Raw genomic sequence first — 22,286 nt, 5'->3', positions numbered from 1 at the left:
GCTCCATCACTCTTGGACCTTTTTATCGACTTTGACAGGGTCTCGCTGAGTGGATGTCCGTGGTTGTCACTTTGATATTTTAGGTGCTAGTTTTTGGGGGGTTTTTAATAATGCAAAAACTGCTGTGTTTTATTGCATTATAAAAGAGTGTGAACGATGCCGTGAAAATCTATTTAATACTTCTCAGCAGTCAGTAAAACAACTTACAGCAGTAATCAGATTTTGCTGCATTTACAACTTGTATCATTAAAATCTTAGATGCACAAATAAACACAACCATCTGATTTTAGACAGATTTACAAGGAACAGAACAAGTTGCAACCCAGGTAGGTCCTGTGAGGCTCTTTGTCTCAAACACAAAAATATGAGAGGTTCTCCAGTATCATATAATTTTTTGCCAGTCTTCTTGATTCCACCACCAGTGAGAGGACCCTTCTGGGAGGCCTTTGCTTTCAATTCCTCCAGTTTTTCTGCTCTTCCATCTGTTTCTGTTGGAAAGCGGCATCTTCCTCATCTACATCTTTAGCATGTTTCTTAGCTTGCTTCAACGGCTTCTTTTTACCACCTTCTCTGCCGGACATCTTGCCTCTATGGACCGTCGAGGCGCTTCTCCCTTCACAAGGCTACATAAACTTAAAAAATTCCTGACTCCAGTTCTACTGATTGGATTTTTGATGCTTGGTGTCAAATAATTAGTTCCATTTTGCTCTATTGTTTTTAATTAAGAGCAAGATTTTTCTAGGGTTCTGTTTTCACTTTATTGCTGTGTGTGTGCTGGATAAATAGTTTACACATTTCCTCTTAGGTAAGCCTGACTACTTTGTGCAAACTACCAGAGGGTTGAGCACAAGTTAATTCAGTGGCTTTTGTGGTTCACCCTGGCAGGGAGTGTGGCTATTGCTTGATCAGGGTTAACACCAAGGTCACCAAACAACTGAATTTCTCATTGTGCTCTATCCTAGAAACACCTTGTAACCACTAGTGTGACTAAAACAGTCACAAATCAACCATTCTTTAGATATATGTTCAGATGATGGTGGCACTCTCATAATCCCTTCATGTGAAACCATAAAAATACAGAATTCAGTTCAAAAAGCTCTGATAATTTATTAGCATTTTACTCAATGTATTTTTTCATTCTGACAGAACACATGTTTTGTTCCCTCTTAGGACTATTTCAAGGATGTAAAATGTAATTATGAAATATTTATTTGTGATACAAATTACAGATATTATCATGAAAACTGATATAATAAAAAGCATAAAAAGTATGCAGATACACATGCAGAAGATCAGATATATACCCATAAGGGAGTAGTATTAAATGTAAGCATGGTATTGTTCTAAAAAACCTAAATAATGAAAATGGAAGTCCATTGTGCATGTATAGATATTAATAATTATCGACTGAGTCATATTCAGTATTCCATGTAAAATAGTGAATGAACTATTGTTGATGTATTGAAGCTATATTAAAGCAATGATATCAGAGTTGTATGATTCTTTATACAGTTAACTATATAAAATATGAGGGGGTAATAATGCAGTACTTACTAAATCTTAGAATATCTGACGAGATGGCCATGTAGTATTCCAAACCTTACGGGCCCAATTCACAGAACTAACTTAAGACAAAATCCTAAACTTACTACCAATACCGAAAGTCTTAAAATTAGGATTTTTCTTAGTTTAGTAGTAGTAAAGTTAGGACTCCTAACTTTAGGACTCCTAAATGCCTTCTGTGAATACCAAAAGTATTAAAATTAGGATTTGTCTCAGTTTAGTAGTAGTAAAGTTAAGAAAAATCCTAATTTTAAGACTTTTGGTATTCACAGAGGGCATTTAGGAGTCCTAATGTTAGGGGTCATAACTTTACTACTACTAAATTGAGAAAAATCCTAATTTTAAGACTTTTGGTATTCACAGAAGGCATTTAGGAGTCCGAAAGTTAGGAGTCCTAACTTTACTACTACTAAATTGAGAAAAAACCTAATTTTAAGACTTTCGGTATTCACAGAAGGCATTTAGGAGTCCTAAAGTTAGGAGTCCGAACTTTACTACTACTAAATTGAGAAAAATCCTAAATTTAAGACTTTCGGTATTTACAGAAGGCATTTAACAGTCCTAAAGCTAGGACTCCAGACTTCTGTGAATACCGAAATGAGCAAGTGCCTTCTGTAAATCCCAAAATCAGTAAGTGCCTTCTGTGTATACCAAAATGGTAGTAAGTTTAGGATTTTGTCTTAAATTAGTTCTGTGAATCGGGCCCTACGAGTCTGGCACATAAGCAACAACGGAAAAGGGCATAACATATATGTGGTTCACTTTAGTAACCGGCTGAAAATAGAAATGTAGGATTGAATGTACATATGGTACGAGGAAGGTCAATTATTGGAATGTTGGTAAACCAAAAGTGGGAGGGGATGGGGCTTAATGGCCAGAGCTGCCAACTTTGGAACTGGGAGCCAGGTTTGAGTCCCATTATTGGTTCAACATCCTATCATTCTCGGGAAATTACTCAATCTCCCATGCCTAAAAAAGAATAAATCTGACAAAGTGTAACGTAATCTGGTGCTCTTGTAAAGCACTCCAGGGCCCACGGGCCAAGTTCACGTGATATAAATTTGCAAATAAAATGTTTTTTTACTTCCTTTGTAACCCCTGCAATAAGATTCCTTTGCACAGATAACAATATATTATGCTGTGTGAGTTTTCCCATTCTTTGATAAGATTGACAAGACTGGGGCGCTCCTGAATAGAAATTAGTGGAAAAAAGGTAGAACAATAAAGTAATGATAGCTCCAAAAATCTTTGTAAATATATAAATGTATGTCATAATGAGGCCCTACTCTTAAAACTAGGTAGCATTTGCTCTGTTAGAGTATAGGTTTTAGACTTCAAATGAGAGTATCATTAAACAGACACCAGTTTAAATGCACTCTTTATAAGTGTTATCATGGTGCTTACTAAATACAGTGAAAGAATATGGAGATGGCCAACTATATACTGACTACAAAATGGTATAACAAATAAACATTTAACAGTAAATATCCATCAGCATTCCTTTCTGGATGCTGTGCAACAAACAGGACAAAAAAATACTATTGACCTGTTGGTTTCCAAACACTATGTAATATGGTCATGCTGAAATGCAGATCGTATGCTTATGTGGCATTCACTGTAAAGATTATTAGGACATTAGAATGCCGACACCTCCACTGGCAGCAATAGAACAGCAGCGGACTATAAACCCTGGCATAGGACTGATACTGCCAAATTTCCAATGCCCAATCAGAAGCCACTGACTCTCCCGTGCCTCTCTATGGTATATGGATTGTTCAGGGGAATGAGAGAGGCAGAGGCTGTAGATGAGGGCACACAGCAAGACTTGCCTTGAAAAGAAAAAGGGAGATGAACCTCAAATGCCAGCACTCCCATTCTGAATTGAAACACTACACTTTGAATGTGTTAAGAGGTTTTTAGCTGCAGCTTTAATATCACCAAGGTTGAGCAATAGGTACCGTCTTCAAGATTATTAGGGATCTCAAATGATCCTGTGTCCGCCTGTCAAAAAGTGATAATTGTCACTTATAATTGGCATTATAAATCATAGGCACGCCCTTAGGCGTTATTGGCATCATACATCATGCCATAAATCGAAAACAGACAGGAGTAAGTTTGGCTTTTCATAAGGACATACATCACACCATCTATCATACATACAGGAAAATTGTTGCCCTGTGTCATGGATATGGGCTGCAGGTCTAGGGGCACCATGGCCAGTCTACCCCTCAGGGCTGGACTGGTTGTAGCGGGCACCGGGCAATCCCCCAGTGCGTCGCACGGGTGGGAGCCGGTTTTGGGTCCCTGGGGGCCGTTTTTGTTACAGGGCCGTTTTGGCCCTGTACCAATATCGGCTTAAAACCGGCCCCGGCGAAGAGCTTGGCAGCACCTCCAACCCCCTCCCCCAGTGGGGAGGGGTGCCACCCAGGGCCTGTTGTGGTTCCCAGTTCGGCCCTGCGACCACTGTCTGGTGGTGGTTCTGTGCAGCACTGCAATACTGCCCAAAGTGTTCTTCAGCCACAATATGTGGCAAATATCATGGCACTTACCTCACAGCGCGCTATTGGTGGTGCTGTGCGCATATTTAGCACATCTAGAGCAGCGTCGTGAAAGACTGGCTGCTGAATGTGTATGCAGCTCAGAATGGTACAGTCTGACTGCTGGACGTTTGCGCAGCACTGCACTGCTAACTTTATTGTTGTTCCTTGACTTATGTTTACGATATGGCCTTATCAGGAAGTCCTGCTTCCCAGTGAATGTCGCGGAATGTGGTGGCCATGTTGGGTGGAGCGTGAGCATAAAAACAAGCCCCGCCCAGCCTCCTGTGCTCATTATTCCGTTCCTGTTCAAGAAGTGGAAGTGGTTAGAATATGGTGGAGTCTCTGAGTAAGAGAACTAAGGGATTCCAGACATCCAGTGAGTAACGTGGATATCGAAAGTCATGCGAGTGGTGGGCAAGACATCAACTTTTAGAGCACGTGGGACATACTTTACTCTGGGAGGTAAGAGCATTTTTGGGCGCATTCCTCTCACCTAATGCTTGGAATCTTAGACTCATGGTTTAATGAGTCCTGTTTTCTTTGACATGTTACACCATCTAACAAGATTGCAGTTATATTGTTGTTAAATGCATAAAGACAATGTACTTTACAACGTTGCGTGGCAGGCCCCGCATGTTTAAATAAAAGAACAGTTCAACATATAATGGAAAAGAATAACAAACTACTGTTCGTGTTTTATCACAGCAATCAAGATAATGCTGTGTGCCTTTCATGAGCATTAAAGGATGTATTCTCTCTCTTCATTCCCCATTATAGGACAGCATACTGGTGAATATATAAACCCATTATTAGTAGAAACATAGGGGCCCATTAGGATGACGGGTGGACATTGTCCGCCCGTCATCCCATCGTATATAGTGACCGCCCGCCATAAGGGCGGTGGTCCCGTGCCTGCAATTAGGATGCGCCCGCCACAGTGGCGGGCGCATCCAGCATTCCAGACAGTGTGGCAGGTGGGCCACTCAGCACCGCCCACCACAATGGCGCAGTGCCTGCCATGTTGTGCAAGGAACTGCTGGGGGGTTGCATAGGGGGAGTCCATGGGTGCCTGCAACGGGTCCCCAAAGCAGACTCCGCGTGCCTTTCCGTGTTAGCAATGCTGCCACAGACAGGCATTGGAAAATGCCCATTCTAATATGGCTGGCGGTGTCTGATAGACACCGCCACCATATAGAACCCTTTTCTGCCCGGTCACAAGGCGACCGGGGTGGAAAAGCGGCGGACAGTCTTTCCGTCCTCCGCGGACCCCCCAGCCATAATAATATGACGGGGGTCATTCCGGCATGAAGGTGGACCCTTCTAGCATCAAACAAGTTCCGAGGAAGCACACCATTGACACCCTGTCATAAAGCAATAAATCACGGCATAAATCAACTTGATGGTTATTAATGTCAACTGGTATCTTTGAGCTGGAGTTTACCATCTGTGTGGGGGGACAAATCCACAATCTCTTTTAGGCCCACTCACTTCCCTCACCTACTCGATGTTGTCCACAGACATGCGGGCATGGGCTGTGAGTGCCACTCTCTGTGTCCCCCATGCCTAATCGCCTTACCCAGCTGTGAGGCATCTTAAGGTAAGTACCTGGTCCCCCACCCTGCCATGGTGAGGTGTGGGCTTTCAAACCTTCTTGAGCTTCATTTGTTTATCTCCTTTTACCGTCACGCTGCTTTGTTGGCTTACATCCTCGGGCAGCTCCCCATCTGGCTGTTTGTTCTTTACTGGCACCCCGCCAGGGCTGCCTATAGGTTGGCCCAGAACTCCTTTGGTTGAAATGAGCTACAGCCGCAATGTGCGCTTGTGCCCATTATTAAGTTTTTTCCGTTCGAATACGCACTTTATGAATTGTTCTGCCGTCCCGTAGAGCTCGGTGTATCACTGAAAGACTCCGGCACAATGACACTCGGAACTGACTTTTTGTGTGTGGTGTACATATGTGCTGACTTAGGTGCCAGGGTGTGCTCTACCAGCTGGCCACTTCTGCCAGGAACCAGAGCTCCTCTGGGAAAGGTGACATTAATCTCTCACCTGTGGGGCGCAGTATTGCAGAATATTTTTGTATGGAAGTGGGAGAGCGCATCCTCCTGAGCATTATTAACCCCTGGGACATGCCTCACCCTTACGTCCAGATTGCCTGACAATTGCAGCTTGACCATTTGCCTTAACAGCTTCACTACCCATGGACACCTGGCTGTCCTAGTGTTGATTGCATGCACCATAGCTTGGTTATCTGACCATAGCGTCAGCTTTCTGTTGATCAGTCTCGCTTGCTATATTGTCAGTACCACTATTATGGGGAACAAGTAAAGGAAGGATAGGTTTTTGGTTATCCATGGTGCTGCCCATTCTTCATACCATCTCTTTGTGCACCACTTGTCAACCAGGGTTCCTCTAAAGCTCAGGCTGCCTGGGGCATTTGTGTGCAGTGCTATCTGTCTGTCTGAGAACCAACCTTCTCTTTATATAGGCACTTCATTAACATCTCTCAGGAAGGTTAGCCAGGTCATCAGGCCTTGCTTTGCTCCTGCACTCAACCTAGCATGCTTGTGTTTATTACGCAGCCCTTTAGTCAACTGTGTGAGGCAATTTCCAAATATTCTCCCTGCCGGGATCACCCTTGCAGTGAAGTTCAATTTTTCTATCAGTTCCTAGAGTTCCCGCAGTGTAGCTTTCATTTCTCCACCAGCACCCTGATCTTATTTGTGGTATCCTGCACTTTGTCTCTGGGATGCGTGATTTGCTTGCACCTGAGTTCAGTTCTATCCCCTTAAAAACAATCTTGGTTGTTGGACTCACTGTTTTGTCTGTGGCCAATGGCACACCTAAATTGGCTGCCAGTTGCTTGAATGATTTAAGCAGTTTTTCACACTCCACCCCCTTTGGTTTGCCATTGAATAGGAAGTCATCTAGATAGAAGTGTTGGATCCCCGTGAATGCCTTCTATGCCGCATACACTAAATTTACGCACACAATATGGATGGGACATCCCCATGGATAGTGCCTTATCAAAGTATTTCTCCAATTCAAATGGGAACAACCCAGGAGGTGCCAGCACTTAGGATGCTCTGGCAGGAATCTAGAGGCGGATTGGATGTCTGCGTTTTCCATAATAGCCCCCCGGCCCTGCTGCGCGCACCAAATCAATAGCATACTCCACTGATACATAGCCAACTGTGCAGTCCGCAGGGCTGATCTTGTCATTGAGGAGTCAGAGTTCCACAGGGCTCTGTGTTGAGCCCGACTCTCTTTAACATCTTTATGACTCCTCTGGCGGCACTCGTGGAGGCTTTTGGGGCCCAGATCGTGTCCTATGCGGATGACACGCAGCTTCTTTTCACCTGCAGGAAAGACCAGATATTCGATGGGGAGAGCATTCGGGGGTGTCTGGAGAGGGTCTTTGACTGGTTCCAGCGGAACAGTCTTAAGGCCAACTCCAGTAAATCGGAGGTCCTGCTCTTTGGCTGTGCCTCGGAACCGGAATGGCGTGAGTGGTGGCCGGCGGATATGTGTCCGCCCGCTCAGCCATCTATGGCTGCCAAAAATTTGGGAGTCAAGTTCGATAACAACCTCACGCTCAGATCTCACATTCTTGGTCTGACAGGCACCTGCTTCGGTATCTTAAAGACGCTCCGGAAGTTCCTACCTCTGCTTACAGAGGAGCATAGAAAGATCACTGTCCAAGCTCTAATAGGATCTAGATTGGACTATGCTAATGCTCTATATGTAGGGCTTCCGGATTATCTGGTTCAGCGGCTGCAAGTGGTGCAGAACTCTGCGGCTCGCGCCATTTTCGGCCTTCATAGGCGGGCGAGAACATCCGGGGTGCTGCAGTCACTTCACTGGCTCCCCATCCGAAAGCGGATTATGTTTAAAACTTTGACGCTGGTGCATAAGGCACTCTCTGGCTTGGGAGCGAAGTATCTGCAGCGTAGACTGGCCTTTTATCGCCCGGCTCGCTCACTGCGGTCGGAAACTTTGTTTATGGCCGTGGTTCCACCGAGTGAGGAAGGCTCGCGTTGGGGGTCGCTCCTTTAGCCTCAGGGCCCCCCAGTTGTGGAATTCCTTGCCTCTCGCCCTTCGCAGTATTTTCAGCCTGTTCCTATTCAGGAAAAGCCTTAAGACCTGGCCTTTTAACCTTTAGGGTTTTCTTTTTTTCTTTTCTGTTTTCTGTTTTTATCACTGTTATGTCTTTTAATTGCTGAGTCGCCCACATAAAGCGCCGGGACACTCTTGTTGAGTAGCCGCGCGCTATATAAATAAACGTTTAACATAACATAACATAACATAACATAACATTGACTGGCTACACTTCCAGAAAAGACAAGTGATATATTAGTCTGCATTGGAAGTACTCATTCTTGGGTACCACCCCTAAGGGAGAAATCACCAGGTTCTTATACTCTACACAGTTCTTATTCTTTCAGAACTTTCTGTGCACTATCTCCTGATGTTAAAGTGCTGAGCAATGTTTTTTCCCTTCCATTGGCCGAATGCACTCTATCACTGAAATTTTGACCCCTTTCTTAAAGCTATCAAATAGTAGGCTTGCATGTGCTTTCTTTTCATATCAGTTAGGTAGCTGTCTTAGCCTGTGGGTACTGATGGGCAAGATAGCTAGCTGAAATCCCACCATGCCTTCTTCCTCCTAGCATCTTCTGTGCTACTTCCTTCTCTCCTTCTCTTTCTTGTCTCTCTCTCTCTCTCTCTCTCTCTCTCTCTCAGTCACCTCTACCTTTTTTGCAGTCAATTCTGTGTGCCCCCCCAATCAGGTAGAGCACACATGTCTGAACTAACATGCTGGTCCCCATGTGCATTCTTTCCTGTCACAGTTGAAACTTATTGCTGAGGAGCCCTTCCCTGGTGGCCCCCATTTCCAGCTTGAAAAGGGTTTTTACTTAAAGAAGGACTCCAGATTTCCTTGTTGCCCCTAAAGTGTCTTTCTGAAAAGATTGCTCGGGCTGCTCTGGCCAAGACTATCATCTTATGAATGTCCTCTTCATTCCACTCCATGTCTGGGTGTGCCTGCATTTTCATCCTAAAAACGTTGTAATCCAACTATGCTTCTCCTACCAATTGCCTGTATACCTCATGTATTTTGGACTCGTAAAACTATAAATCTTTTGAGCAAAGTGCAAACTTTTTCATTATCCATTTTAAAAAAAAAGTCCAGCCAGTTATATAAGTTATTTTTCTTCCTGACTTGTGCCCTCTCTTTCCTGTTCTCATCTTTGTCACATGTATCAAGATCGAGCCCCTGTATTTGAATCTCTAGCAGTGTGAAAATGTCTATGAACTCTTCATGCAAGATGCGCTCTTTGGTTGACAAAGGTATCAGGCTTGCTAGGCCGCTGGCCCTTGTCACCATGTGTAGGTATCCCAGTGTGCCCCTCCTGTAGTCCTCCGACACTAAACTGCCTTCATTTTGGCCCTAAACTGTCCCCTGCCATGCTACTCCACACCTCCATGTGGGCTGGTAGGGGCTGGGTGGATATTGCTTATAGACCGTGCCTCCCCAAGGGTAGCTGATTTGCTTGGGAACTGTGTGTTTGCACATGGGGCACTTGCATGGACACCATTGCTAGTCTCTGCTCCTCTGGGACCCATTTCCTTGATTCCCCCCAGTGTGTCTGCCCTCCTCCCAGTGTTGGCAAACAGCAGAGGCACAAAACATTTTAAGCATGCCTGCACAAATCACACTTATCTTCTCACAATTTGAAAACTTTGCCCTCTTGCTGGCACAGGGTGTCACTGACAGGAGGGTTGTCGAATTTTCTTTGCTCTTTTTCTTTTTCACCTCCTTCTTACCGCCCTTTCTTGCATTGTGCCTCACTCTTTTCAGGTGAACCTCATGTTACTCTTTACTTTACCCGCTGTCGCTGGGTTCGACCACTTGGATTCCCCTCTCAGTTGCCTCCTCAGCCATTCATTTCCATGCTTGGCTGCTGCTTCTCTCACTGCCCTGAGGATTTCATCAATGTCTTCTTACTGTGTGCAGCTGCCTGACTCTGCCATCCTTCTCAGGTTGCTGCTCCCCAAATTGTGTACAGGCTGGTCAAGTCACCACCAACTTGCTGTCTCCGCTGCTCTGCATGCATTTTTTCCGCCTGTCAGGCACATTTGTGATGTTTTACTAGCTTGAGTCAAATGACTCCCATGGGGGCAGTCCCCAGCTGTTAGCTTGGCTTTTCCTGTCCCCACAAGCATTTTGGTGGCCTGCTTAGCCACTTAGTGTCTGTTTGCTAGCTGATTCTGCCCAGTGGGTTGAGTTTTCCTCCTGGACTGTCCTAGTGTGTTTTGAGGGGCTTACTATTAATCTTAGCAGGGACGCTGCTGCCCCAAAAAGTCCTCGTTTAAGCAAAGAAATTGACCTGAATGGGCTCTTCCTCTCACTTGCAGTCACCTTTGTTTATAATGCACAGGGGTCACTCCTGTATATCTTGCAACCACTTTTTGGGCTACCAGGGCTTAGTCCATATTAGTTTTGTGCCTGTTATTAGTATAAAAGCCCAGGGGTCGCTCCCCGTACTACTTGCTGCTGTAGTGACGGAGCTATCCGGCCCGTTCACGCACTACACACACGCATCGACGTACCCTGAGGGCGGGCTTGCCTGAGGGGTTAAATAAAGGGGCGTGAGACCGCTCGGGGTCTTTGCCCAGTAATATCAACCAAGTGTGGCTGTCCCTTATTACTGCATCTTGTAGTCAGAGGCCTACCTTTGTGTAGCGCATGTCCAGTCAGGCCTGGACACTACACTGGCGATGAGGTGGACCTGCCGGTGATTAAGATCCTCATGCGGTGGTACGCGGTCCGCTCAGCCGATCCTGCTGTGCCTCCACTGTGTGAGCCGACACCGCGAGGGTGCTGCTGTCCCACGAGATGAGGTGCACCGCTAAGTGCTTCCTCGGCAGGTGCCCACCCCGCTTTGCACCGCCGCAAGACCGCAGTCATCGCGCCAGGAGCAGCACCCCCATGATGAGGCCGACTCTGTCCTACGTGCGTCCGCGCTAGTTGTACCTGCACCCTGCCGTGTGAAAGACTTGCACTGGTGCTCAAGCAGCATCTGTGCACGGCCGTGCTCCCCAGTCACGTGGTCGAGCCGGTGAGAAGTGCCAGTGTCTATCTCTGCAAGCAGCTGTTTCGGGACCTGCAGCATTTCCTCTCCACGTGAGCCTGCTCAATGTGCCCGGCCCCCACGCCTATTGAGGAGCCAGAAGAGGGATAGCACATGAAGTGCAACGTTTCCTGCACACGTCCCAGATGCCCAGGATACAAACCCCTGCTCCCCTTAAGAGCCCTGAGAGAACTCGCCATCCTGCACCACAAAGCTGCCAGGAGCTGGCCTGTCGCACCGCACAGTCTGCTCCAGCAGGGCCCAGTGACGCTCCGGCCTGGTGCAAAGTCAAGGACCCGGCCCGCTCCAGTTGGTGCCATCACAGCGGACAACAAGCTAAGCCTACCCAGCTGTTACGCTTGGGGCCCATCAACGAAGGCACTGTCGTCTGGAGATGAGTCAACAGGATGCCAATGTGCGGCCAGTGCCCGCTCGCAGTGCAACCGCCGCTTCCTAAGCAGACAGTACCACATGCCCACGATCAGCCTGGTCAGGCCATGGCAGCTCTCCTGCCTCCATTTAGCGAGCTCTCTGACCCCTTCACAGCTGCGGCGCGCTGGAAGTCCTGGATCGGCTGCCTAGACCACTACTACTGGGCGTGCGAGACACTGATGGAAGGGTGAAACGGTCGCTCATCATGTGCTACAAGGAGGCGAGTTGTATGATCTATTCGAGACGTTGCCCAACACTATACCGGATGATGACTACAACGGGAGGGCGCAGACCTTAACAGGCCCTTCAACCTACTTCAAGCTACGACAGGCCAGGCAAGGGTAGTCCAAGTCCATTGATGTCTTCTACGCCCGCTTGAGAAAGTTGGCGAGTTTCTGCACACTGCCCGATCAGAGGGAGGAGATTCTGGCGCAAATCATTCAGGGGTGTCATTCTGTGACGCTACGCCACCTGATACTCTGCCAGCCGGGCATTAGTCTGAACAAGATCTTTATCCTTACCAGGTCCCATGAGCTGTCCAACGCTCCAGCGGACGAGATGGAGGCGGCATTTAACCGGCCTACGCCACAGCCAGCACCGACACGATCACCCATGGACAAAGAAGAGAGGGTGGACGCCATCCAAAAACAACAGGGACCGTCGGGAGGGTCCGCAAGGCTGCCCCAGAGAAGCGCATGTGGGAATTATGGTTTGGACCATCCTCCAGCGGGAGGTGCTTCCCACAAGGGAAGACGTGTTCCCAGTGTGGTAAACTCAACCACTTCGCAAAGGTTTGCAAGAGTGGTAGACTGAGGACGAATGCCTCAAACCCACGTGGAACGACGAGAGCGGTGAGACAGATGATGCTTGAAGACACTGTGGATCAGGTAGGCATCACCCCACCAGGGTTTGGACTGGGGGCCAATAATGATGATGTATTCTTTGTGTTGTCGGTCGAAAAGGCACCCATGTGCAAGATCACCGTGGCTGGATCTCCCGTGAATGCCCTCATAGATACAGGGGTGTTGGTGAATGTAATGAACAGTCAACAGTATGAGCAGTTATCACCACGCCCACTGCTTCTCCCGTCCAAGACAAAAATATACAGCTACGATGGAAATGAACCACTCCCCTTACGAGGAGTCATGGAGGTTGAGGTTGCCAACGAGGATCATCATATCAGCACGTGATTTCACGGCACGAAGGGGAAACGAGGAACCCACCTCAGTTGCCACATGGCGGAGGACCTGGAGTTGTTTTTTGTCACGAACCAGGTGCATGATGTGCATACCTGTGCAATGCTCAAAGACTTCCCCATGTTGTTCGAGGGCCTGGGCTGCCTAAAAGGTAAAATGTTCAAGTTACACGTCGATCTAACAGTCAAACCTATGGCTTTGAGACACCGACGGGTGCCATTCCACCTACACCCACAAGTGGAGGAGGAGCTGAAGAAGCTGGAGGAGTTAGACGTGATAGAAAGGGTGTCGGGTCCCACCCCGTGGATGTCACCATTGGTCGTGGCCCCCAAACCAAAGCAGCCAGTAGCCATTCTGCTCTGCGTTGACATGCACCTCCCGAACAAGGCCATGAAGAGGGAGCGTCATCTCACACCCACGATGGATGACATGGTGGCCGACATCAACAGCACTAACTGGTTCATCAAGCTCGACCTGAATGCAGGATACCACCAATTAGAGCTCCACCCCGACAGCAGGAACATTATGACCTTCTCCACCCACGTGGGGCAGGTCGGTACATGTGGCTGAGCTTTGGGGTGTCCTTTGCGCAGAGGTGTTTTAGAACGCGATAAGGGAGATGCTCACCGGACTGCAAGGTGTTATAAATTTGAGCAATGGCATCCTCGTGTTCTCCAAGACACTGGAGGAGCACCACGTGCATCTCAGGGCCACCCTCCGACGACTAGCAGAGAACGGACTCACCCTGCACAAAGCCAAGTGCTCCTTCTACTAAGAGTCGGTGGATTTCTTTGGATATGTTTTCTCCAGAGAGGGCCTACGTGTTAATTCGAAGAAGGCAGCAGCCATACAATCAGCCCCGAGGCCCTCATCACCCACAGAGGTCTGCAGTTTCCTCGAGATGGCCACGTATTGCAGCCAGTTTATTCCCAATCAGGCGTCCCTCTCCGAGACGCTCCAAAATTTGACAAAGTCCGGCCAGCCGTGGGTCTGGTCCGCGGAAGAAGATCTGGCATTTCATGCCGTCAAGGAAGTCCTCATCGATGACAAGGTGATGGCGTACTTCCGCTCCCATCGGCGCACCAAAGTGGTGGTAGACGCAGGGCTGGGCGCAGTCCTAATGCAGGAGACGGAATCCAAGGAGTGGGTCCCAACCACCTATGCCAGCAGGGCGCTAACCGGAACTGAGATGCGCTATGCACAGATTGAGCGCGAGGCCCTAGCCATCAAATGGACATGCCAGCATTTCCATCTCTATTTATAGGGACACAAATTTTGTGTGGTCAATTTTGTGTGGTCACGCATCACAAGCCACTCGTTCCCCTGTTTGCTGGCACATCCCGGCTCACTCCTCCCCAGATTGAGAGATGGGCAGTCCAGCTGCAGGCCTATCACTTTGACGTTGTCTTTCGTCCAGGGGTCAACAACCCTGCCGACTTCCTGTCGCGGCACCCTGCCCCACCGGTGCCATCCACGCAGTTCTCCGATGAATACTGCAGCGAGGAATATGTCAGGATGAGTTCTCTTGAAGCGTGCCCAGTTGCCCTCACACTCAAAGATATTGGGAACGGGACCGAGTCTGACAAGTGCCTAGTCAAGGTCAAGACCACGCTTGCCATCAGGAACCGGCGCACTTCCTTGATGGGATCAGCGCACTAACAGCAGAAGAAAGACTGTTTCCACAGCAATTGTTGAACGGTCAGAGCAAGCTCAGTGTGGGCCTCCATGTAGTCGTGATACGAGGGATCACCCTTGTGATTCCGAGGAGTCTTTAAGAGAAAGTGGTTCATTTGGCGCACCAAGGATACCAAGAAATATCAAAGAGCAAAGCCAGGTTAAGAAGCAAGGTCTGGTTCCCAGGGATGAATGCCATGCTCGAGGAGGTTACCCGCACCTGCCACTTGTGTAACATCACGGGATTTGACCCGGCGCCCCACCCGGTGATCAGAGGATCCATGCCAAGAACCCTGGACCAAAGTGAGTGTCGACCAAAGTGAGTGTCGACTTTGGGTCATTTCCTGCTGGCCGAAGCACCCTAGTTCATGTGGACTGTCATTCGAATTTCCCAGTGGTGGAAATTGTGGCATCAACAGCTTTTCCGCACATCAAGACTGCACTTGAGCACGTCTTTGCCCTGATGGGATTGCCCAAAGAGATCAAATCAGACAATGGCCCACCATTTCAAGGTCGAGAGTTTCAGGAGTACTCAGCCTCTCGGGCCATTCGGCATTGCAAGGTCATGCCACAGTGGCCTCAGGCAAATGGTGAGATGGAGCGGTTCATGCGAACAATGAACAGAGCTCTACAGATTGGAGTGGAAAGAGGAGAGGAGGTTGAACAGTGCATTCAGCAATTCCTATTCGCCACACTGCACCACCCAATGAACACCGGCTCACCTAGTGTGCTGAAGAGCTCCCAGAGACAGAGTCCCTGTGGGCCCCATCGTGGAGTCCTCTAGTGCTGAATCCATAAGCCGCCCAAGCCCGGCGTAAAGTGACCAATGACAAAGCAAGTCAGGATCGAAGAGCACAACCGATGAGCATCCGAGTTGGTGACAGGGTCATCAAGAAAGACCGCTACCCTGGTTGGAAGTATCGCACCCCGTACGAGCCGGAGGTATGGGAAGTCGTCAATGTGCTGGGGACAATAGTGTCAACCATGCGTGGGACTCGTGTGGTCACCAGGAACACATCGTGGTTCAAGAAGATGAAGTGTGACACTAGGCCGGCTGAAGGTGCCATTGGAGGGTCAGAAGATGAAGAAGGAACTGCCCCGATGAGCACTCCCATCAGCAGTCCAGCGCCGGTGTCAGGTCAAGAAGTAGAAGAGTCAGGAGTAGGAGGAGAACAGTGGAGTCTGGCGGCCATGTTCCCTGAGGCAGGCGATAGAGCCAGGGAGTCTGGAGCAGAGAAGAACTCCCAGAGGCAGAAGTATGGCTGAACTCAGCCCCCAGCCAAAGATTGAAGGACTTTGCATGGTGTGTACAGAAAGACTGAGGTTAAAGATTTTGAAGGACCTCAGAATCTGAAAGATTGGAGGGATGTAGTGATGGAGCTACCTGGCCCGTTCACGCACAACACACACGCATCCACGCACCCTGAGGGCGGGGTCACCCAAGGGGTTAAATAAATGGGCGTGAGACCGCTCGGGGACTTTGCCCAGTAATATTAACCAAGTGTGGCTGTCCCTTATTACTGTGTCTCTGAGTCAGAGGCCTACGGTTGTGCTGCACATGTGCAGTCAGGCCTGGACACTACAGCTGCTTCTTTTGAATGTCAAGTTACAATACTTTAATACTCTTGTGCAGGGGTCACTCCCTATAGCGCACTTTGGGGCAGATTTACAAGCCCCTTGTGCCACTTTTGCATCACTTTTAACATGGGAAAAGTGATGCAAAAGTGGCTCAAGGGTCTTGTAAATCTCCCCCTTTGTCTCTGTCTTAGGCGGGCCTTCGGCTCACAAACCAACAAAACTTCCAAGGTGAAGTTGTTCCCTGCCTTAGTCTCCCGAGCCTTGACCCGCTCCTGGCTCCTCTCGTCCAATCCTCAATGCACTGGACTATATGTGGTGCCTGCCCTTTTACCAATCCTCCACTCAGCCTCCTGTCTCAAAAGATGGCAGGACCAGCATCGGGATTGCGCCTTTTGCACGTGTTTTGGTGCCATGTTCTACCTCCCCCTTTGCTTGGGGGATGGGGGTGCCATATTCTGGACTTGGTTACTACTGGGACACACACATATTCACAAGCCTTGGCGTGGTTTAACAAGCCGGCCCCTCAGCTCCCTTCAGGTGCCAGCATCTGTCCAACTCTCTTCAACTCCAGTGTCTCTCTCAAATCTGTCGAAGGTAGAAAATCAGTTCGGCAGAACCGAGGAATACTCAGTAGATGAATTCAGTCACCTTCCATAGATAGTTTCTGTGCTGACAACTAAAATGCACACACAGCAGGACCTGTGAAAGGAACTGAAGCTTTGGAGATGCAAGGGGTTGAATCTTCTAATAGCCTTAATGTCCATCATAGTGGGTTATACTGCCCATTAAAGCCCCCCTCCCTTTGTATAGACACATGCTTTTGATGGGAGGCATAGGACAATTTGGCTTAATAGAGGGCTATAATCTGCATCTTTATCTGCTGTATGTGCTCCATAAAAATAGACAAGAAAATCGTGTATCACAGGCCTGTTGATTTGAAGAAAAAAAATAGTATAAAATGATAACACAGTCTCAGCACTAGGATGCTCGTGTGTAAAAGTGAAATGTGAAAGCTACAAAAACTAAAGGAGCGCAAGCAGATATCAAACTAAGAAAGTGAGAAGTCCAGTACATACAGCTTGGCCACAGATATGAGGGCACATTGTGAAGTTACGTAGATCAACTATGTGTGCATCTGTAGTACTTGAAAGTTTGCCTCAACAGGTGTTAAGAATGGTAGAGGGGCATATACTATGCATCAACTTTATAAAAGAGTAAATCTGCATATGAAAGAGAAAATGAAGTAGCTTGAAGACGGTACAGATTTTCTAGTTCCATTTAGGTAGTGTGATGTGGTCAAGCCGCAAGGTGTTTGGACATTATATAGCGTGTGTGCTTAGAAGTGACATATAACAACAAGTGCAGAAGAATGGATCCCTGTAGATAGACACAGTGAGTGCCATTTTGGATAGTGCTAAAATTCTAATTCTGGATAAACAGTGCAGTCCCCATCGCAAAATAATACATACCATGAGCATGGTGGCTTCTAAGCTAATAACAAAAGCATTATCCAAGTGATGTGTACATGCAAGTTACCAATATTGATGGATTCTTAGCAAGGTAGTATTAGAAGATGTCAGTGGTGGCCGCCAATAATGAACAATGGTGGGGGGGAATGGAAGGGGTGTGGAGCGCGGACGGTGGAGCGCGGGGCATGGGTGTAGATTTAATAACTAATAATTAAAAAATAAAAATAAAAGGAGACATACATGGAGCTGCTGGCTGCCTCCCACATCGTGCCTCGGTTGTCCTTATCGCAGCAGGCACAGGGGCAGTATCAGACTCCTTGTGCAATCCCACGCTGCTCTCATACTATGAGAGCTGTGTGGGGATTGGCCTGCGTGGGCTACTTTGATGGTCCATGCAGGACAGGGAGCCTGTCCTGTTTCTCCAGCCCGGCTGTGCATTACAGCTGGGCTGGAGAAACCTAAGTGCGCATTTATAAGTGCACTACCAGTCCTCCTCCCGTTCGCATAAATCTGGGCCTCCCCTCCCTACAGCAGTCAGCAGATGAAAAATTAAACAATTTTAAAATATAATTGTATTTGTCAGCATCTAGCTCTGAGCCAGTGGGGCGACGCTCCTCCGCCATTGTTGAGGAGCCTCCCCTGGAAGATGTATAAGTTAAAAAAGTGAAAACACTGGTGCAATTCGTGCTACACAGGTAATCTATGGAGGCAGCAATCTTAATGTATCTTAACAAGTATTGCGCTGGAAAGAAAATAGGGTAAAAAACCATTTGTGCTAGTTTGCGTCTCTTTTGTGGTGTTAAACCAGCGCAAAAGGTATGAAATTCTCCTTTATTTTAGCGTCAATACTAGTATGCAGATTTACTAATATTTCAAGCAGCACAGCAATCAAATTTGATGTACAGCATCGTGCATGGGGTAAAACAGCACAGAGACGCATCTATTAAGATTGGCCTGCTGCTCCGTCTTCTGCTGCGCTTGCCCTCTCCAAGACTGCCTTGCGTGATGCACAGCTTCCTGGAGCTCATTGCACATGGTCAAGCATTGGATATGTATTGGGCATGGATCCGTCCAGTACAAATTGCTCTATCTGGATAAAAATAGAAGGATCCCATGCACGATGTGTGTTTGGATAACTTCAGCACACAAGCAATGCAAGCCTTTTCTTTTTTCTTTTTTTAAATGAACACAATTTTTATTTCATAGTGCTTACTTCAAAGAGGAGTTTATTTTTCATGCCAAACCCAGTCTGACTATCCTAGTAGATTGGACTTAACCTCATAAACTATGGTTATTTCAGCTTGCACTGAAAAAAACTTGGTATTGTCTGCTTGATGAAAACGTCCACAAAGCTGCGCAAATCACCTTTTGCCCATAAACAGAGCACCTTTTCAGTACAAAATAACGTTTGCACTGGAAAGTAAATACCAATACGTGTTTTGTGCCGCTTGGCATGATTTGTATCACTTTGTGTAACTGCAAAATGTTGATAAATCTGGAAAAATGGTATTAAGGCAAAAGGCGAAGTACTTACATATATTATAAGAAAGCGGTGTATAGAAAGTGACTGTTAAACAATAGCTATTGTTGAAATGCATCATAATGTAAAAGTTATATCTGATCTTCCGCAGTGTCAATATGCAAGATCTCAAAATACGCATGTATTAAATTACCATTGCATTTGCCTCAGGCGTCAAGTACAGTTAATATTAAGTTATATAATTGACATGTGCAATAGAATTCAAGGCTTGGGCCCAAATCTCTATCTTTTCTCATTATACAGTTGGCAAAAAAGGGCAAGCTCAACTTGAGAACTTAAAATTTAAAGTTCATATCATAATATTCAATAATGGCATATTGTGTTAATTGTGGACCTTAATACGTTGATATAGTATATGTTTGTCCTAGTCAAAGGTCTAGGCTAGGATGCATAGAAGCATATGTTCACAGCTTAACAATGTTTGAAAACCAATTACTGAAAGTAACATAGGAAGTGCTTTTGTGATAATTACAATATTATGCATGCTAGATCCCTTATGACTTTCAGTTGTTACACAGAGTCTAGATATTTTTTGCAGTCCTGGAGGAGAAAATAGGTGGGAAGAAATAAGAGAGTAGATCATCAGTAGGGTGTAGCATCAGGAGATACCAGTGCTAATCTTACAGTAGCATTCGGTGCCATTATTTGCTGAGCCGTTTTACTCACTCTGTTGATACATGCTGCTCCTGGCGATGGATGGGTATTTTAATTTCTGTGTATTTAACTTTTTTGAGCATGGTGGTATATCTGGCATATCTGTAATTGGATGTGGGTGCGGAGAGATTTGTGTGTGACTATTTGAGAGAGTAACTATGTTTCATATCTTGCTCAGGTGTCCAAAGATCACCTACTGTTGGGAGATGCATATACAGTTGAAGCTGCAAACCGTTGTGCATCTTCTCCTTTAACATTTCTATATCCTTATAATTTTCACTCCCTTTATTTTTATTAATGCTTCTTCAACTGCAGAGATAAAAGATGATGAGATTGTAGGCACAGAATTGAGTGGAAGAGTATTCTCTGGTACAAGACCCAGAGACTGTGAGGTCGGAGGTGCAGGACCAAGAGAGAGACACATTTTGAGAAAATTCCCCTTTTTCGCATGGTTACCCATACTTTAAGGTCTCGCCTAGTAAGCTCATGTGCTGTCTCTTCAAGACATGTGGTATTCAATCTATGGACTTTAAACACGCTCAGCACTTACCATTGGTTCTTATGTCTAACTTTACAAATTCCTTTGTTTTCGTTGTTCAACAGCATACATTTGTCCCGCCTTTGAGCTGTTTGTTCCACCCTGCAGACTGTTCCGTTTGCATGGTTCCTTTCACTATGGGGCATGTTTCTTTCACTGCACTACTTTGTTTCTCTCAGTCCTGGCTGCTGCTCCCAGTTCACTTAATCTCCTATCCCGTTCCCACAGCAACACCTCTTGCAGCTTGTTTTTATTTATTCTAAACAGCTGCTCTTTGCTCCCTCTCGAGCTGCAGCTGCCTCCTCCTCCCTCCTGTTTAACAAATTAGCCTGGTACAGGCTAGTTTTGCCTCATTGGAAACCCCTGCCCTGAAATACTAATATTGTACAGCGAAAACATAAAAAATATTGTTTATACATTGCCCATTTTAAAATTTCTCATAAATGGCATCCAAAATGTGTATGTACAAGAGCAATAAAAGCTTCTAGAGTTGCAAGAGGATAAATTGTTTTTGTTTTGCAAGTGATTTCACTTTTAATTTACTCATTTTTTTAACCCTATCGAAATTCATTGGGACAGCGGCCACATGTATTTGGTGACGCAGCGCTTACAAGAGCGTGCTCGGGAGAACTCTGGGAGGTATTCAAATTGAACCATTTGTGGGGCTGCTGACACAAGTTACTTTGTAAAATAGTGAATAGTCACTGCTGATGCTTTCAGCTAGCAACCAGCTTGTACCCGGTGCTGGAGTTAAAGGAGTGATCTCTGATGCGGTCTGCAGCATGTTTGGCCATGCGTCTGTAAGGGCACCTAGAGTCTGTCTTTTCACTGATGCGGAAGAGTGTATTTTGATAAATGTAGTTCCCAGCCCCCCGCATGCCTCTGTGCACTTAAGATAATGTATCCTGAAAATCTGGCACCCACATCAATGTCTCCACTTGTATCTCCTCTGAATCTCTCACTCCACCCCTCATCCTGCTCGTCATTTCCACCTCTAAATTCCGCTCCTCCTATCTCCGGCACTTTGCCCAGGGCTTTACCTGGGCTCCACTTAGCCCACCCAGTGCTCAGTCTGCTTCAGATAGCTGCAGAACCAAAAGCAAACAATGGCTGCTTGCTGGGGCATTGACTCGTGAGCGATGCCCGTGAACTCACGGCCCTGGCAGGGGTGCAGACATTGTGTCTGCCGCTGTTCTGTATGGGAACCAGAGAGTGCTTTCCATGTGGATGAACTCAATGTAGCTCCCTTTGCGCCCTCGCTGATAGGTCGAGCAGTAGATCTGGCCAGACAGTAGTCAATGCACTTCCACATAGCCGTGTCAACAGCCCGTTCCCATCAAGTTTGTAAACAGTGATTAATCTTTGTTTTAATATGATACCAGGCTCACTTAAAAAAAAAAAATCCTCCTGGTAATAATTGATTTTGTTTTGTCTTGTCAATGTTAATTTCTAGTGTCTTGGTGTCGCAATGAGAGTATAAGCAACCTGCAGTCCAAAGGTGGTTTTCCTAAGTAGGACAGTATCATCCGTGTACTGCAGAAATGGCAGACCTTAGTCTACTTGCAGCTATTTAATCATATCATAGAGATCTGAAATGTGAAAGTGAAATATGCTGCGTCACTAAACACCTATAAGGTCCAAATGTGAGACCGATTGCATTGCAAATGCTTGTTGCTAAATTTTATTGCTGGTTTTTAGGTTGAATCCTACCAGACAGCACAGCTGTATGATTTGCTAAAGACAACTTGGGGATATACAGAAAGCTTCCCTGGGAATGCTTTCCATCCTTTGCTTACCATTGGCTTTGTGGTTTGTAACTAATAATTTCTGGATTTCTATTTGCTGGTTTTATTAGTTTTAGACTGTCTACTGTGAGTTCATTCCTCCCAAGCATTAAGCCTTTTCACACTACCTCTCCATATGTACTCCTTTGTGTAAACAGGCCTGTAAATCACTTTCTTATCTTGGC

General features: G+C 46.6%; 1 pseudogene; it reads right to left on the bottom strand.

The window, feature by feature from the left end:
* Positions 1 to 246: 246 nt before the first annotated feature.
* Positions 247 to 581, bottom strand: LOC144820120 (translation machinery-associated protein 7 pseudogene; annotated as a pseudogene).
* Between the last annotated feature and the right edge of the window lie 21,705 nt (positions 582 to 22,286).

The sequence above is a fragment of the Lissotriton helveticus genome, chromosome 2_1 (genome assembly GCF_964261635.1).
Source record: "Lissotriton helveticus chromosome 2_1, aLisHel1.1, whole genome shotgun sequence".
Lineage (NCBI taxonomy): Eukaryota > Metazoa > Chordata > Amphibia > Caudata > Salamandridae > Lissotriton > Lissotriton helveticus.
This window is presented reverse-complemented; position numbering and strand designations above follow the sequence as displayed.